We start from the raw sequence: 9,911 nt of genomic DNA, 5'->3' as shown, positions 1-9,911 counted from the left end.
GATATTTAAACACTTGCCAAAGATTTCTAGGGGCATAGAGGTCAGGAAATAAAAACTGCAACATAATATGACTGCAATATTGACCAAAAACCTATAGACTTTATCCAAGACCCAGTAAGAGAAACGGATAATTGATACAAGCCATACACCTCATTCACAAACTAAATTTAGAGCTTTTTTTTTTTTTTTTTTAAAGCCAATGTGGCATTTAATAGGTCATAAGGAGGTCAGTGGTCAACAATACAAAAAGGGTAACATGAGGTTATCTAAGGATTTACTCTTATCATATCTTCCAAATGGTCATTCTGCTATAGATAGCCTCAGTCTCATCTCCCTGGGATGTGAGTGGACTCTTCAACAACATTATTTGGCTCAATTAAACTGCCATTTGAAACTTTGCCCCAATCTCATATTATCTCATTTGGAGCCATGGCTGCACATACACACAATCATCTGTGTGCAGCCACCAATTTGCAATTTAGCCCCATCTCCAGAGCTAGGAGGAAGGATTTATTTCCATTATTTTCAAAGCTGAATGCTGCGTGTCTGCTTATTGTTTTGCAGATAAACCAGAGCTGGCTGGCCCTCAGAAGACTATTCAGTGTTCAAGCAATTTTATTAAAGCTTTAATCATTGGTGCAATATCTTTTCCATCTATCGTTAAAATGAGCAGATGTGTTCAGAGCTCACATCCAGAACCCGAAAGGCTTTTACAGAGTGATCAAACCGTCAGTTTGCCTGTTTTGACCCTTATCTGACTCAATGCAGGTGTCAGACCACAAACATGGCACCTCAAACACATTATCCCAGCATGGACTGCCTGCTTCCTTTTATTTGTACAGCTGAAGGCCTGCTCGCCTTGGTTGAAAGGCACTGATGATGCACTTGCATTGCCAAATAGATGGGGACATGCAGCCACATGACCATGAGAAACTCGAGAAAAACAAACATGTGTGTCCTTGGCTTCGCTTAGTATGCTTTCCCTCATTCACTGCTGTTGTATCTTTTTACAATGTGCTTTGGGCTGTTTGATTTCCACATTCATCACACAGTGCCCACACATGCAGCAACTTTTCCCATGACTCATAAATCACCTTACCCATATAGAAACTGCAAAGAGCTGCATTTTTTGGTCATCCTACTTTTGAATTCTCACAATTTATCAACTCCTACTATTTACTGTTTGCACAGCAGTATGCACAGGCCACATACTGTAAGAGCTAGAGCTTTATGCTTTTTATAGAACTCCTCTCACACTTTGATTCTAGTCTATTGTACTTAGTGTTACGCTTATATAGTGGTTGTATATACAGCTCACTCCGGTCTCTGAACATTTTCAGGAAAGACTCATGAACCTGCTGCTCTACTAATATGATTCTCATGCTACCTTCTGTACAGATGCTTTGTCACAGAACATTTTCTTCTTGCCGAATTTGGATGTTTGTAACAGATATAATACCTAATAATTTTAAAATGGCTGTCAGTGTGGCTGTTTCACCTTGCAGCATATGGTAAAAAAATATATTAATATCTCTATAATTGTCAACTTAAAGTCTGTAAAGATATCAAGTTATGCATCATAAACATTTGAAATCCTGTTCTTTGCTACCCAACGCCCAGTATTCTTTTCTTTTCTCACTTAGGGCCTCCTTAATTTCAAGAAATATGTCTGACATGTATGTATGCATCTACACTTCGATCTCAGACTGCAGGCTTTCTTGTGTGTCCTCCAGTTTTTGATAGTAAAATGGGACACGGATCCCTCAGCAATCAGCTTCCAGTTTGGCTTTATCAGATAGACAGCCTTATTACTTTTTTTTTTTTTTGCCTGTCCCGTTTGGCTCTTTTGCCATCAGAATTATTGTCTAAAGGCGAAGAAAGATGCCCAACATCCCAGCCTTGCCGTAATGGTCTATTTGATTCACCTTTTATTGTTTATTTTATTTTATTTTCACTTGCTAAATAGGGACAGACTTGACTGGGGAAAAGAAAGGGGAGAAAGAAAGAGGGAAAGAAAAACAGCGGGGAAGAGGGACGGGGATAAAGGGCAAAAAACAAAAACCAACAAAATAAGCAGACAAAAAATACATATATCAATCACCTGGATCACCTGTTGAGAAAGAAAAAAAAAAAAAAGAGTGTGTACACCTGTGAGCATGAACGCGCTTGTATTTAAAAGGTTCCTTCATGTAATGATCTGCTAGAGGGTGTGGGGAGCCACAGCCCCGTCCTCCAGGGCATGAAGCAGGTATGGAGGAGATCAAGACTCCAGACATCCAGAGGCCCCCAGAACACAAGAGACCAAGGAAGACCAACAGAGGGGCAGCCGCGCCACTGTCCCAGAAAGAGCTGAGGAGAGTCCCAGATGAGGGCTCACTCAGCAGCCACGGAGCAGAAGCCAGGGGGAGTTGCAGTGATGTGCCCGTGAGCTATAACTCTTGAGCTATAAGCCTTATTACTTTTAAGATTAGACTTCAACCTTTAGTTTTTATAGGAGGGTCAGGTGACCTCAAACATCCCCAGTCACAAGGGTCACTAGTCACTTGGGGAAAAAACTATTTTATTATATTGGTGGCTGTGTGTAAAATTGATTGCCAAATTCCTCTGAACTAGCAAAGGTTATCAATGCCTGTGTGACTGCAGCCTCATGCTGCTACAGGGTCAGAGTGTTTGGGATGCATGCAGCAGCTCTACTCAGCTCCGCTTTTTCAGCACCCGTCATTTATATGCCACTTTTAGATATAATTATCTTTATTCCTAGCATTCATTCACTCTCATCTCTCTCTTTCACATCACCCTCCATAGTACAACCTCCTGCTGTAACTGGTTGAAGGGAGATTAATAGGTTGGTGAGCTGTACTGAAATGAAAGGCAGAGTTTTCAATATCACGAAAGTGGGTCTCTTACCTGACCAACTTTTGCTGAACACATAACCTGTTCCTGACCATGACAGCTTATGTTCAGAGTTTAGATTCAAAATCAGCTGTAAATGTTTTCATTGATGCTGTTATTTAAAATGCGGTTAAAGTGAGATTTGCATGTGCACGTTGTTACAGCGTACCTTACTAGCATCACAAATTAAGACCAGCTGTAAAGTTACAGCAGTTTAAACTGTGCATCACTTGGTCATTTGGATGTTCATGTATGCACTTGATGATTGTGATGCAGATAATGTATAGATGTTTTTAATGCTTAAATGTTTTAATAGTTGCTAGTCTCTTTAACTTGAAATTACTAGAACACAGGAAACAGACCAAGAAAAGTTAATGTTATTTAAATGTTAGTATCCCATAGTAACATTTGTCCTTCCCATTGTCACTTGTTCATAGGGGTTCATCTGTTTTTCATAGGGGTTCATTTTTTTTTTTTTTTTGAGTGTGTCACCAGCTATAACCCAGAGTAAGGTGCACTGAAACAGTCAAGACTGGAGGATATAAAAGGATGAGTGACCTTTTCTAAATCAGCAGGGGGAAAGAAATGACCTGATTCTAGATGGATATCTCACTCGGGCAAAACACAATGTACCACTTTATTCACCCAAGCATCAAAGGGCAAATCAAAATCTAAAATAACACGAAGGTTCTGGGCAGACAACCTGAACCTGAAAACAATCCTACAGGAGCAGTGAGAGTGAAAATTGTGGAATTAGCTACAAATCCACAGTAAAGAGAACAGCATAGATGCATCGTTCACATCGTTCACAGCACATTTTAACCTAGTGTACCTGATTTAACAGTAACATTTAATTTTAAGAACAACTCTAAATGTGCTGCCTTTTTTTCCCAGTCTTTAAAGTACCTGAAAATGCGCGCGCGCGCACACCCAAGGTTTCATTAATCATCCATCTGTTTAACTGAAATTAAGCATAACATGATAAACAGGTCACTGTCAACAAACATCCTTATCGAAACTAAAATCATAAAACTGAATGTCTGTGAAATTTTTAACCACAACAGGCTGCAGACAGGGTCAAATCCAGGCTCTTTACCGAGCAGTTCTTGTGACATACATCAGTTCCAGACCTGTGTGAGAAACAGCTGCTCTGCATTTGCAACCGAGCCAAATAAATACCGAAAGAGGTTCCAGAAAAACTTTATAAGGAAATCTGGTGTTCTGTCTGTGCAAGAGGGTATGTTTGCATGCATTCAGTTCGCTGTGAAAGGCTCAAATTGCACGTCCACTATTGTAAGTCAATTAGCCGTTTTCTTAAGGCTTGAAGAGCGATCAGCAACCATCTTTGATCCACCCTGTCTGCAAAGCACATGTACCATTTTCTATTGTTCACAGACAATCACAATCCTTTGGTCTTTTGAAATAAATAAGCATTAACACAATCTGGGATTGTGCAGTCATATAATTACGTAATGAGAGTAGATGTGCTGCCATGTTTACAAGTTTGTAGGCATGCTAGCTGTGTGGAGTAATGTGGGCAGCTCTGTCAATCCACACTGAAATACCTCTAAAACTCTCAATACTGATTATTTTTTCTTCCCAATGTAAGATTAAATTGTTTTTGAGATTACATTAAAACTATCAATAGGTATTAGTTAGGTCGGAGATCTCAGTTGACCAATGAAATACCTCCACAAACTTAAAGCAACATAAACTTTTCTTCACACCCTCCAACAGCAAGTATTAAATTCACTTTGGTGAAGAGTCATAAAATGATAACTTACCCTAACATCAAATATATGCATGTTTGTCTCTTTCATGTTGTTGATTCATTGAGAATCTGTGTTGGTCAAAGGAAGGTGTCTCTCTTCTCTTGAATACAATGGAAGTATTCAGCATCTGGTGCGGGGAGAAGTACAATATCAGTCTGAACAACTCAACAGCAGTGTCATGACATGGTTGCCAAAAACAAAAATCCACAGGGCCTGCTGTGAGCAGAATCAAGTAGGAATTATTTGCTGTATAAAGCTCTACACCCACCAGTGAAAGCAAACATGCAGCTAACATTACTATTCAGCCTCGGCGGATGCCATTGATTTTTACATCCTGTCAAGCTTCCTCGTTCACAGTGATGTAGTTGGCGTAGTTCAGTAGAAAGTTTCTAGAAAGAGACACTGCTGCTGAGTTTTTCATATCTATTCCTGAGCACAACAAAGCCAGTAACATTTAGTTTCATAACAAGAGAAGGCAGACTGCTAATATCTCCAAATCAATAGATGGATGAATCGCATGATAGGCCAGAGAGAACTTAATTTTAATAGGTCCAAAATTTCAATTTCAGCAGTATTTTAGGTTGAGTGAGGCTGCCTCCTACCATCATTTGAACTAAGGGAAAAAACAAGTAGTCAGCAGCTTATTTGTGTTTTGTCAGCATTTTTCTCTTTGTTTCTGTTCCGGGCTATGCTAACTGTAGGAGGAGCTACTGTCACCTGTCATGACCCCTGTCGTTTTACAGCTTAGAAGACTGAACCTTGAAATGATTTGAGGGGCCAGTTCTGGATGAGACTGTGATGTGTCAAAGTTTGATAATTGATCTTAAGGTTTTGACAAATATATTTAGTTTTAAAATACTAGGAATAGTTTGTTTGTTTTTTAATTGAGTTAATCAGACTTTCACTTTCTATAGGACTTATCAAGTTTATTTATTCTTCTGGGTTTTTTTTAATTAAGCATTTTTAAATACCAAGACATGGGTGTTACATATGAACCACTAAGTTATGCAGTTACCTTTTCGACTTTGCTCTTTTTGTCAATAAAAATGTTTTTTTTAATCATAGTTTCTGTTTGTTTATTTAACTCCGTGTCCAGGGATACAGTCTTCAATGTAAAAGTCTGCATGTACAGAAAAAAATTAATTGTTTTTACATAAATAACACAGAGGCTAATTAAGCTTTGAGGAACACTTTGTAGGTTCCTCTAACAGGTTCCCTTTATTATGCAAGGGTTAGCTAGAGGGTTTACGGTAATTGCAAACCTAGGTGAAGCCAATAGATGGCAAAAACAAAAACCTCTATGCCTTCATGGCTACATATCAATATGCGACAGACAAAAACTGTTGGAAGTGAAGTGACACTTCAGACCCAGCAGTCTGCCAGGGTATCCATGTCTACCCCTTCTCAGCCGCAGGCTAAATCTGAACTCATTTATGCCAAGCAGCTCTATTTTGGGTCAACATGGTGACTGGTGTGCACGCAGAGGAAGGCGGACTGTGTCACGATAACTCCAAGAAACATTAGTCAAGAGCTCCAGATGGAGATGCGCTGCAGGCAGGGAAACCTGTCAATTCGACTTATTGTTTCCAAACCCAACCACGCTGCACAAACCTCTTTAAATAACAAACTGTCAGCTACAGCTGAGATCTGTTAGAAGACAAATAATTACTCTAAGCATGTGGCTGATGTATGCTTTTAAAATGTTCAACATTGAGAAAACACACTGACATTGTAAAACATAATTTCTCTAACGTATATTTAATACAGGTGTTGTCCATTTGGTAGCTGGGCTTTAAAATATCTTCTGCTTCAGCGACTTAGTACCTTACATGAGGAAAACGGGATTCAAAGGCAGTAGGAAGGCGTAATAGTATTGTATTTTAATGTGGTAATTATACTACTGACAAGGAGTATAATAGGCGTTCCTTAAAAGCAAAACGTGGGACAAATTATTAATAACAGCAAGGTTTAATTTATGAGAAGCACATAATGTTCTTTGGCTGCAGACGCTCATGAACATTTTTGAAAATTTGGGCCATCTGTTGGGTGGTGGTTTTGTTTTGGGGGTTTTTCAGGGGCAGCACTAGACATTGACATGTTAATACATTGTCAAACCATGTGAATGCTTAGTAAACAGTTGCTTACCTCCTCAATGGAGAAGAAACTGAGCAAACCAGAGTGTAGATCATGTTTCTGATCATCGTGGGAACACAAGTCCAATATTTACTCTGTTTTACCTCTGCTGAGGGAGGCTGCAGAGTCAGGCAAAAACTCTCTGCAATTTTCAGCAATTCATCGTAAAGTTCTTTGGTAAAAGATTTATTATAGCTGCTTTAATATAAAAAATATTTATTGCAGCAAGTTTAGGGTTGCCATTAGTCTTTTGAAATGAATTTAAATGCAGTAATTTTGATAGGTATGTAAAATATTAGGCTTATCAGTTATGTGAAGTAAATGAGATTAAAAGCAGTTTTGTGCTTTCTAATGTTTATTTTTTATTCAATCTTTTAATTCATTTGACAAATAGAACAACATCATCTGCCAAATCATAATTACAATAAGAGCAAGAGCAAACAGAAAGCACAACTCCCCCCAAAGCGCCAGACCTATACTAAGACTTTGAGGTTTTATGTTTTTGCTGGCATCAGCCTGTTTTTAGTACAGTATGATGACATCAGCCTGCTATAGCAACATTGTAACGTCATAGAGCATCATATAAAAAAAATTAAAAAGTGTGTTGTACAACTCTCTCAATACCCTTTCATGTGATATATTACTTCATACTGTTTCTTGACATTTTTTTTTCCAATGTCAGCTTTGACCTTGGGCACTAACAATGTAGGTCAAGGTCAAATGCTTAGCCAACCTAAGTAATCATGTCCCCCAAGGCTTTGTAGTTTGAAGATAATTCATTAAAGTTTTATTGATTTTTACATTTGGTTGGAACTTAACATTGACCCATTTTCACCAAAATTAAGTCATCTCGAGCTGATATTATTTATGATTACACATAATTTCAAGACTATTAATATTATCATTATGCTAAACTGCTAACAAACAGACACACAAACAAACAGAACTGATTTCATGTTTTCTTTCTTCAAGGGAAGAATAAAGCATTTCTATTCCATTCAACTTAACATTCCTAACAATCTTTTACGTGGTATTTTTGTACACTAGTACCAGGTTTTTAGCTTATATTATTGTTTTTATTCTTAAAGAACAAAAACAAAAAAAAGTTATATTCTGAGTCTTAAGATGATGGCTCTCAAATCGCTGTCACATGCAGCTTGGTCTTCATCTAGTACAGTCTGTAACCCTGCGTCTCTACAACTAGAAACCCGTGTAAATACACAAGACAAGCATTCCTGCTAATAGCCTGCTGTTAAAATAAATACTGTTGAGCTGGCCTCTCGCCTGTGTAACAGATATACCCTTTTCACCGCCCGGTTGCATTCATTGTCTGGCTCAGCAGGGGTTCATATTTCGAAACCTTGGCAGTGCAGTGGCATGTGAAAAATGTCCCCTACGCCAGGAGGACAGGGGGAATACAGAACAATAGGACATGCTAATGTTTAGCGTTTGGTTCTCTATTATCATGCTAACATGGTCCATGAATGTCAGGCTTTGGTTTCAAGGGCGGCATCACTAGAACTGATGTTATTTGGCGAAATTAGTGCCGACAGCATTACAGAACAGAAGAGGACCAAGTAAATTCTTATATGGTCAAATTTACTGTTAAAATTAAAAAGTTTAAAGAAAATAACAAGTCTATAAAATTGACTGACGATGTTTAAACTAACACACAAGGCTTGCTTTACCTGTATCACGTTCCAAAGTTCAGTCAAACTGAATTAAGTGTGGCGTTAAGTCAGAGCTGACTCTTCAGGTGGCTGCTCACTTTTTCTTGATGCTAGCGGCTCAATGCTACATCAGTTGCCACTTGTTTATCATATCTACATTTCTTCAGTCAGTTGTCAACTTACATTTTCAGATGTGTGAGAATCTGGTCTTAAGAAAAACAGTCAAAAATCTGAAGAAACAGAAATGGTTTATTTATTTATAAACCATTTCTGTTTCTTCAGATTTGTTTTCAAACTGTCCTTTATTAGTTACAGACTGTATATAACCACTATGACATTAACATTTGGTTCGTGAAGGATTGATATTTGTATTGTGGTCAATGCTATGTGGGGTTTTTGGAGGCAGAAGTGATAATATTTGGATGGAGGGTGTATTGCTAAAAGCTAGCTAGCTTGGTTAGCAATATGTATCCATAAACTGAATGGAGCCTCACACAGACACAGAAAGACAATTAGTGCTAAAACTTACATACAAAATACTAGAATTCAACTCAGCAAATCATTAGTAACCAGATAAATAAACCCAAAAAGGTTGAGTAATCCAGTTTTGTTGGTTGAAATAGCATAGTTAATAACTTTAAGCCTTAATGAAATTCAAATTGATCCTTTAAAAGAACATCAGCATAAAAGATTATATTAGCAATATAGACAAATAGTTTTTCATGCCCGGCTGTCAACAGGTTTATTTCTGCTGTAAAGTTGGACTTTTTTCCAGAGTCTGTGGGGATTGACTCACTTTTAGACCCACTCCCAAGGGACCCCTTGAGGAAATGCAGTTTTTGGCACCAGCTCACTTGGCTTAATTTTTCAGCCACAGATGTTTATCAGACAGTATTGCACACGACCACAAAGCTAAATCACTGGAGGACCTTTGAACAACTGTCTGACAGCCAGCAAAGAACATGCCAAATGTGGTTCACTGTAAATAGAGAAAAGCTTTTTGTCATGTGATAATAGTTCCTTCAACAAATCACTCACAGTTGGGTTCTTTTGCCTCAATAGAGGCTAACAGCCATAAAAATGACAGAGAAATATACTGTGGTGAGGCAATCACACAGTTCACATGAGGTGTAAGAGTGTGTCATTCACTGTCCCCCATAGGCCGGCGATAATCCCGTTGGCGTTTTATGATCGCCTAAGTGCGTCAGACTGTTTCCATTCCAAACGGATCCTCCAGCCACCTTGTTTCTGTACTCTTACTCCACAAATCCAGAGCTCTTTGCGTCCTGGAAAGAGGCCGTCGGTCGTTGGCTGTTGACCAGAGGCAGGGGGAGTGTCACTGAATGTGAGTCTGCTGAATACTCATATTCAGCAGAGGCAGTTGGATAGGATCCTGTCCACATCTATTTGCTGTGATTACAATTTACACTGTGAGGTCTTGACT

Source organism: Haplochromis burtoni, unplaced genomic scaffold (assembly GCF_018398535.1).
Source record: "Haplochromis burtoni strain Fernald_Lab_line unplaced genomic scaffold, NCSU_Asbu1 Contig_87, whole genome shotgun sequence".
Lineage (NCBI taxonomy): Eukaryota > Metazoa > Chordata > Actinopteri > Cichliformes > Cichlidae > Haplochromis > Haplochromis burtoni.
The sequence above is the reverse complement of the archived record's forward strand: the minus strand, read 5'-3'. Positions refer to the sequence as shown.